We start from the raw sequence: 10,073 nt of genomic DNA on the forward strand, positions 1-10,073 counted from the left end.
GGGTCACAACGAGTTGGACACAGCTGAGCATGCATGCACGTTATCTAAGTTGTGTTGTTCCATCTGGTGGGACTAACGATTCGCTTCCAGCTGTGCTCTCTGCCCTAAGGCTTTTGTTGGTCTCCCTCCTAGCATTTTACCTGTTGTTTCCAAAGTCCTCTGCTTAGATCACTAGAGAAATGTTTATTATACTGTGTTATCAAACTAGCCGTTGTTCTCCACTAGGATAAAAGGAGGCCATATTTTTTCAAAGTTTTGAGAACATGTTGAGGTAAATTATATCTATTGCTTTCTCCCTCTCTATTTCATATAGTCTTACTCTGGCATGCTTTGTTTTTTTTTTTTTTTTGCGCAATACGGACTCAGATGTTGCCAGAATAGCCCAGAGAGGCCCTGTGTACCTGTCACCCAGCTTCCCAGGAGTGATGTCTTACATAACAATAGATAACAGTAGTACAAAATCAGAAGCAGGAAATTGTCATTGGTACAGTTTGTTGTTGTTTGGCCATCGGTTGTGTCTGACTCTTTGCAACCTCATGGACTGCAGCGCGCCAGCCTTCCCTGTCCTTCACCATCTTCCAGAGTTTGCTCAAACTCATGTCCATTGAGTCGGTGATGCCGTCCAACCACCTCACCCTCTGTTACCCCTTCTTCTCCTGCCCTCAGTCTTTGCCAGCATCAGGGTACAGTTTGCAGATCTCATTCAGATGTTTTACATCTGTTCATCTGTTGGTGCGCATGTGTAGTTCTAGGCTATGTTACCGTATCTATAGATTCGTGAAACCACCAGCACAACCATAATACAGAACTTCCCCTTGCTCCATGCTACCCCTGGTTAGTCCCTCGTAACCAGTAATCTGTTCTTCTCTATACCTTTCTCATTCGAGACTGTTACCTAAATGGAATCAGTGTGTAAATTCTCTGAGATTGGCATTTTTCACTCATTTCTCTTGAGACCCATCCATGTGGTGTGCATCACTAGTTCCATTTTATTGCTGGGCAATACTCCGGTGGACTGTTACCCTTTTAATACCTGTGCTAACATCCCTTATCATTCTGAGGCCAGCAGTTGTTTGCGTAGTAAGTTACTCTGTCCCATGGCTGCTGGGAGCTCAGATTCTCACGGCCCTTCTAGTTTACTCCTTGCAGTCTGTTTCACTGCTGCTGTCAAAAAATGGTTTGATTGGTGACTCCATCTCAAGCACTTTGAGGTAGATTCATTCAGACCTAGTGCGTTTGAACCCTTGGTTACCAAGCAGCAGATTCCTGCTCGTCGTCTCTTTCCCTGAGACAGAAGCTTTGTGAAATCAATGACTTGATAGCTAAACTTTCAAGGTCACACGTGACAGGCCCTACATGGAACAGCCAGGTGAGCAGTGTTGGAGTTCTCTAGAACCTAGACTTCTTGGGATGCTGAACAAGAGTGTGACAAGATATTCTGACCATCCATAAGTATCTCAACAGGACGGCATGGAAGGGTGGGTATTTTTAATGTAAGCCAGGTGGCACTAGTGGTAAAGTACCCATCTGCCAGTGCAGGAGACGTAAGAGATGCAAGTTCGATCCTTGCGCCAGGAAGATCCTGGGGAGGAGGGCATGGCACCCCACTCCAGTATTCTTGCCTTGAGAATCCCTTGGACAGAGGAGCCTGGCAGGCTACAATCCATGGGGTCACAAAGAGTCGGACACAACTGAAGTGACTTAGCACGTGACACACAGCACACAAGACGTCCAAGGGCAGGGAAAGTGCCCTGACTTGTTGGGTAGGTGGTGTTGGCAGCAGGGAGGACTCATCCGGCTGGGAGGTGTGGCAGAGAAGTGGAACGGACGAGGTCCAGCCTCCACCTAAAGGCTGGTCGCCCTGCAGGCTGGGAGGCTCGGAGCACAGAGCAGAGAAGCACCCTCACTCTGGTCCCGGGTCTGGCCAGTTTGGGAGGAGTCCCTAGTGAGGATGACCAGCAGAGAGGGGAGGATTGCCCAGTTATTTTTCACTGGTCACTGGCTTCTCCTTACTGCCGCCTTCTTGCTTCTTTTTATCCCATGCTTTGAAAAAAGTTTATTGGGCACAGGGAAAAAATCTTGAGGGAGGTGAAGAAGTGAAGTGAAGCCACTCAATTGTGTCTGATTCTTTGTGACCCCATGGACTGTACAGTCCATGGAATTCTCCAGGCCAGAGTATTGGAGTGGGTAACCTTTCCCTCCTCTAGGGGATCTTCCCAACCAAGGGATGGAACCCAGGTCTCCTGCACTGCAGGCAGATGCTTTACCAACCGAGCCACCAGGGAAGCCCAAGAATACCAGAGTAGATAGCCTATCCCTTCTCCAGCGGATCTTCCTGATCCAGGAATTGAACCAGGGTCTCCTGCATTGCAGGCGGATTCTTTCCCAACTGAGCTTAGGTAAATCTGTAGAAAAGGAACTCTTGATACCTTTTAAAATCCCCTAGGTGAGGGGCCATGTGACAGTTCCCCTGGTCTGGGGGCACAGTCTGAACTCCATTGACACCTCCTGCTGGCTTCCGAGCCAGCCTTCTGCCCAGGTCTGCAGTCTCCGCCTGCTACCCTCTGCCCTTGCTGCCTGCTTCCTTTGTGACAAAAATCTGAGTCCAGAGTGAGCCCCACATCCTAGCATGTGCTCCTGCTTCTCGCTTCCTGGGTTGTCTATATGAATTTTCTCTTTGTAACTCCTGTTTTATATGAATAATGTCCACCTGCTCTTGTTTTTTGGCAAGGATGTGTATAGAGTGTGACCGGTGTTTCAACAGCAAGTAGGTGAGCTGTTACTTCTCAAGTGTAAAAGAGATTTTTTTGGTTTAAACTGGATTAGCATGCACGCTTCATTGCTCAGTGTCCTTTTTGTGACCCCATGTACCATAGCCCACCAGGCTGTTTATAGGATCCTCCAGACAAGAATATTGGAGTGGGTAGCCATTCCTTTCTCTAGGGGATCTTCCTGACCCAGGGATCGAACCCAAGTCTCCTGAATTGCAGGCATGGATTCTTTACCGTCTGAGCTACCAGGAAAGCCCCAGACTGGTTTATATATATGAAATTAACATGTCATAGATGTGCATGTGTACATATGTATCAATATATGTAATTTATACATACATATAAAAACATGTGCATGGATGCTCAGATGCTTCAGTTGTGCCCAACTCTGAGACCCCAGGGACTGTAGCCCCCCAGGCTCCTCTGTCCATGGGATTCTCTAGGCAAGGATACTGGAGTGGGTTGCCATTTCCTTCTCAATAATTGGATGGCTTGTGGGATCTTGGTTCCCCAGCTGCTACTGCTGCTGCTAAGTCACTTCAGTCGTGTCCAACTCTGTGTGACCCCATAGACGGCAGCCCACCAGGCTCCACTGTCCCTGGGATTCTCCAGGCAAGAGTACTGGAGTGGGTTGCCATTTCCTTCTCCAGTGCATGGAAGTGAAAGGTGAAAGTGAAGTCGTTCAGTCGTGTCCGACTCTTCGAGACCCCATTGACTGCAGCCTACCAGGCTCCTCCATTCATGGGATTCTCCAGGCAAGAGTACTGGAGTGGGTTGCCATTGCCTTCTCCACTTGGTTCCCCTACCAGGGATCAAACCTTTGTCCCCTGTAGTGAAGCACAGAGCTTTAATCATTGGAGCACCAGGGAAATCCCTTATGAAAACATATATACACATATATGCTCAGTGGTGGTTCAGACGGTAATCTGCCTGCAGTTTGGAAGACCTGGGTTCGATCCTTGGATTGGGAAGATCTCCTGGAGGGAAGATCTTATGCCTGGAGAATCCCCATGGATAGAGGAGTCTGGCGGGCTACAGTTCATGGGGTCACAAGGAGTCGGACACGACTGAGTGACTCAGCACAGCACAGCGTCACGGTTTCTGACTGAGGCAGGCAGAGCTGTTGGGGACTGAAGTGTCTTGACCGAGGCCACGTTACCTAGGGTTTTTGTCACATCTAGTAGACATATTGTTTGGTGTCCAGAAGCAGACTTTGTATTGGCAGTGGTTCTGAACTTACAGTTTTCTAAGAAGATGAGAATCAGAAGCAGCCTTCCCACTGTTTTCAGTACAACTTGCCTTGTTAGGACGGGGTCATTGAAATACTGAATTCTTGCAAAAGTAGATGCCAAGTTCGACTTCAAGGATATGAAGTCAGGTGCAGATGGCAAATTCTGGCATTTTCAGACCTTGAGAACCAGTGAGATTCTTGGATGTGTCTCTTGGTAATGTAGCTTTTCAGCTGTAACAAATTCTTTCTTGCCTTTAAGTAGATCTGGTGGGCTAGCTCACTGTATTTTAGGTTCTAAGACCACGTTCACTTAAGGTTCTCTTTGAAAAGGCCAGTGCACCTTTTCTGTAAATATTTTTAAAATTTAATTATTATTATTTTTTACTTCACAATACTGTATTGGTTTTGCTATACATCAACATGAATCCGCCGCTGGTATACACGTGTTCCCAATCCTGAACCCCCCTCCCTCTTCCCTTCCCATACCATCCCTCTAGGTCATCCCAGTGCACCAGCCCCAAGCATCCTGTATCCTGCATCAAACCTAGACTGGCAATTCGTTTCTTATATGATATTATACATGTTTCAATGCCATTCTCCCAAATCATCCCACCCTCTCCCTCTCCCATAGAGTCCAAAAGACTGTTCTATACACCTGTGTCTCTTTTGCTGTCTCGCATACAGGGTTATCGTTACCATCTTTCTAAATTCCATATATATGTGTTAGTATACTGTATTGGTGTTTTTCTTTCTGGCTTACTTCACTCTGTATAATCGGCTCCAGTTTCATCCACCTCATTAGAACTGATTCAAATGTATTCTTTTTAATGGTTGAGTAATACTCCATTGTGTATGTGTACCACAGCTTTCTTATCCATTCATCTGCTGATGGACATCTTAAAGATGGAACCTCTTGTTGTTGTTCCAAGTATGTATGAGAAGAAAAGACATAAAATGAGCTCCAGATTGTAACATTAGCAGGACTGGTGTCCGCCAGACAGGATTCTGGAGAACGAGCAAGTCAGGGACTCTGCATATATTGTGAAGGGTGTCGGTCATCTATTTTCACCATAGTTCTTTTCCAGTATTTTACTACAAAAAATTAAAACACGAGTCATTGGCTCTAAGAGTAAACATGGGGGGCAAAATCGGTTTAGTTTGGCTACCTTGGGCTGTGGTCTTCTGTGGCTTGCAGGCAGTGTTGAGAAAATGTTCCTCTGAAATGAATAGGTAAAATCTTTTAGAGAACTCGGGTGGCTCTTCAGTGGGAGTGTAACTTTATCTTTATTCATGTATTATTTTATGAGATGTCAGGTGGATTCCTTTAACCCCAGGCGCAGAGGACAAGGTTACTTGACCCAAGGTTTATCACCAGATGATGGGATCAGAAATGTAACTTAGACTGTGTCCTTTGAATCTCTTAAAATCTCTGAGGGCTTTGAAACCTCCAGCGGATCCCTAAATGGAGATCTTTAGAGTTGGCATGTGCATGTGAGATGAGGAAACAGGATCTGTCAGAAGAATAAAAGGTCCCTTGAGGGTGTCCTTTTGCATTAGTATAAAATATTTGATGAAGTTGAATAGCTCTTCCCTCAAGGAAAGTGGAATTTTGGAAGCTAATTTTAATGCTGCAGAGTGCATCCCCCCAAATAAATAGCATAAAGTAAATTAAAAATCTGTCTTTAAAATGAAAATATGCTTTAAAAAATGGTATATCCTGTCTTTTTGTCCCAGCTTAGGAAAAAATTACCTTTTAAAGAAAAAAGTACATTCCACCAGTGTCATCTACTCAAGGCAGTGGTTTATCTGTCCAAGGAGGAACTATGATATAGACTTAGATTGAATATAGTGTGGGATGTTGGTAGTGATTTGAAGACATGGAATCTGCCTTGTGGCTTTGCCATCATGCTTTTTCCAGCTTCCACACCATCTGCATTTTCTTTTATCCAGTTTTTTAACTTGTAAAAGTGTATTGATCACTCTCTCGGCGTGAGCTGTGGTTCTGCTAAATTCTTGATGTGGATGAATTCATTTAATGTGCCCGGTAGTTTTATACGGTTGGTGCCATTCTCATGTCCGTTTCACATATGAAAATAGAGTCCTAGAGACGTGAAGTCATTTGTCTGAGTTCATACAGCTGGGCAGTGGTGGAACCAGGGTTTAAACACAAAGATATTCAGCTGTATGAAGCTAGAATCCATTTGGAGGTGATGACAGTAGTTTGTGTTACAGGAGGTGAAGATGGAATCCGTGTGGAGAGCTTTGGGAATGTATATTTGCCTTTCCCCAGAGGGCAGACCAGAGTCGTGTGATACAAGCCCCAGGAGAATGACCTAATTTGTCAGCAACTGCAACAGGAGATAAAAAATTTTCCTGTAATCAAACAAACCAAAGAGACAGTCCTTCTGATGGCTTTTGTGATGGCAGCAACTGAACATCCATTCTGAGTGACAGGTGCAGTAGGAGTTGAGTTTGGAGAGAAGATTCAAAGAATAGTTTCAATGGCATATTTGTAGGTTTCTGGGGAGCATCTCTCCGGAGGCGAAGGTCACTCTGAATTTCTGGAGTCATTTTTCTTGGCTTTTGTCTGTTTCTGATAAACTCCAGATTCCCACGGAACAATGTTGGGAGAAGGCGTATTTGCTTTGGGGTCTGTGGGCAGTTTGTGAATCCTGCTGGTCATCTGTGCTGCTGATTGCTCTGTCTGCCCTGCAGATGTAGATGAAAGGCAGGAGGAGAGGGGGACGACAGAGTGTGAGATGGTTGGATGGCATTATCGATTCAATGGACATGAGTTTGAGCAAGTTCCGGGACATAGTGAAGGACAGGAAAGTCTGGCATGCTGCAGTCTGTGGGGTCGCAAAGAGTCAGACACGACTGAGCAGCTGAACCACAACAACCCTGAGATGTTGGTGACCCTCAGCTGACTGATCAAGGTTTAGGGCATTTGGACTATTTACATCTTTCCTAGCAGGGATTAATTAAACTGCTATGTCATTCAAGTTTAAGAATGCATTTTGTGTGTGTGTGGTGAAAAATTTATTCTTCCAGAGCAGCTTTAGGTTAACAGCAAGTGATAAAACTTTTAAGAAACCATTTTGGGCTTTTACCCTCTTTCAACAGATGTGAGATTTTTAAAAGATAATGGTTTATGTTGCAACCAACTTTTCAAAGCAGTAATTCAATTAAGGTGGCAATATGGTAGCTGCTAATGTTTTTCATTCCTAAGAAGTCACAGATTTTGAAAAGGAAAATACTAGCTTGGTTGAATCAGCAGATGTGTTCTTTGTCATCACGTGTACACTTTGGATGTTGTTAAGGGCTTGGTATCATTAGGGATGGACTTAGAAGTCTGTTCATACAGACGAGTGGTTCTCAACAGGGGGTGACTTTGCCTTCCCGGGGACGTCTAGTAGTGTCTGGAGACATTTTTGGCTGTTACCACTGACGTGGGGAGGGTACTACTGGCATCTAGTTGGGCAGAAACCAGGACTGCTGCTCAGCATCCTAGAAACCACAGAATAGCCCCACACTATCCAAGTTGATTCAGCCCAAACCTCAGCAGTGCCAAGGTTGGGAAATCCTGGGGTGAAAGTTTGGCTTGATTCTATAACCGTGTTGTATTTTAATTTTCTATGCTTGTGTGTGTGTGTATATGCTCATTCAGTGGCTCAGATGGTAAAGAATCTGCCTGCAGTGCAGGAGACCTGGGTTCAATCCATGGGTCGGGACGATACCTTGGAGAAGGAAATGGCAACCCACTCTTGTATTGCCTGGAGAATCCCATGGACAGAGAAACGTGGCAGGCTGTAATCCATGGAATCGCAAAGAGTTGGACAGGACTGTGCGACCAACACTTTGACTTTCATATATTTATACACACACACACACACACACACACACACACAAATCTATTTATTTATGTAGTAGGGTATAAAGTAATTTTCCTTGGCTTTTTAAACTATGAGCTTTCTCTTGTCCTAAAAAGCAGAGGAACAGGCAGCAGGACACGTTTGGTCACAGAACCGAGAAAATGGATGTGTCTATTTCTGAGATGGGAGAAAGCTAGCAGGGGCCAGCATGTGAGATCTGCCCTCTCTCTCTGGGCCTCTTGACATTTAATAATATTACTTACCAAGCACAGAGGGTAGCAACCCTGATCATGCACGAGGCAGCCTCTTGGAACAGGATAAGTGAACCTTTATCAACAAATTCCACACCTTTTCGTTCTTTTCCCCTTCTCCCAGTTTTGATGAGTAAGGGTGACTTTTTTTTTTTTTTTCTTTCTGCTTAATTTTCACCTATTGTGTCTTTATTGCAAGCCACAGTAATAAATCATTGAAAAAGTTGGTAAGGGTGGTTGAATCAGCAGGCAGCTTTCATTTGCTGAAAATCAATGGAAAAATACTTAGAAATTCACACTGTTTCTGTTGTTGTTGCCAGACCTTCAGGCAGGAGGGAAATGAGGTTGGGTTCATCTTTAAATTCTTGGATTTAATTTGAGGTTGAGGAGTGAGGTTTTTTTTTTTAAATTTTGGCTCAATGAGATGTAACTGACATATAAAATTGTAAGATTAAGTGTGCTTTGTAGTAGGAGTGAATTCTTTTCATGATTCTTCTCACCTTTCCCCCTCGTCTAGCAGGTACACCAAAAATAGGAAATAATCTTATTTTCTGTTGACTTTGTTGCTTTTTAACCTGGTGAATGAGACATCTTTCTAGATGAGCTTTAGTGTCACTCATGCTTTGTTTGTTGTTTGGAAACCATTTAAATAAAAGGACTCCTTGGGGCTCTAAATGGGATGTTTGATTTGTTAGAACAAGAGTCAAAACCACTATCTGCTAACATAACATTAATTTACCAAGTGGATAATTTGTTGGGCATTAACTGACCCTGATGTGGAATTAAGGACTCTAGATTTCATGACAGAAATCTGGGCTTGATATTGGTAATGAGACCTCGGCAATGACATCATCACCAAGGCTTGGACTCAGCACTCCGGACCAAGCCATGCGTGGTAAGGGACATGCACCAAGGACTTAGTCACCAGCTCGGTTAGTTCAGATTAATGATAAGAAACTCGAGTATGGTGAGTGATTTCTTTGCTTCACAGAACACTGCTTGTTCAAGAATTCAGCGTGATCCAGCTGTGCCGACTTGTGATTAACCTGGAATGCTTGTCAGAGACCAAGTGAAAGTGTTAGTCTCTCAGTCGTTCCCAAGTCTTTGCGACCCCATGAACTGTAGTCCGCCAGGCTCCTCTGTCCATGAGATTCTCCAGGCAAGAATACTGGATTGGGTTGCCATTCCTTTCTCCAACGGATCTTCCTGACCCAGGGATCGAACCCAGTTCTCCTGTGTTGCCGGCAGATTCTTTACCATCTCAGCCACCAGAGAAGTCTAAGGCTGTGCTAAAGCTGGCATCTGGCTGTGGGTGGGATTCCCACCTGCCCTTACTGAGTCCATGACTCAATGGAGGTGTCTCCAGAGGACACCAAGGAAGTATAGCTGACCAACTGATGCACCTTGAAAGGTCCCTCAGATTTATCTAGAAGCTATAAGCCTCTAAAACTGATATCAAGAATAGAGGACACTTATGAGATACTTATTTAAGGCCATATGCTGTACTGAGCCTTTTATGTACATCACCTCATTGAATATTCTGTACATTAGGAACTATTGTTAACCCCATAGAGAGCTGAACACCCTGTGACTTAGGGAGGTTCAGTAACTAGTCAAGTCGCCCAGCTGGTAGATGGGATTCCAGGTCTCTTGGCTGACTCTGGGGCCTGTGTGTTCATTTCTCTTCTTCCAGGTTGATATCTCTCAAGCTTATCACAGCTCTCCAGCCAGGTGGATTGTCAGTCTGGAAGACTGAGTCTTATCAAGTGTTTGGACTTTTCCCAGGGCGGTAGGATCTCACACTTGGCAGCAATTTTATTTTAAGGTTATTGTTGTGGCTTGTGTACCTAGTGGAGGGTGTTTTGTCTAGGGCTCTCTCAAATATAGGACATTAGCTGAGGCTCAGAACTCAATATTTGCAAACTGGAAAAATGAAAATAGTGGACTT

Source organism: Capricornis sumatraensis, chromosome 18, assembly GCF_032405125.1.
Source record: "Capricornis sumatraensis isolate serow.1 chromosome 18, serow.2, whole genome shotgun sequence".
Taxonomy (NCBI): domain Eukaryota; kingdom Metazoa; phylum Chordata; class Mammalia; order Artiodactyla; family Bovidae; genus Capricornis; species Capricornis sumatraensis.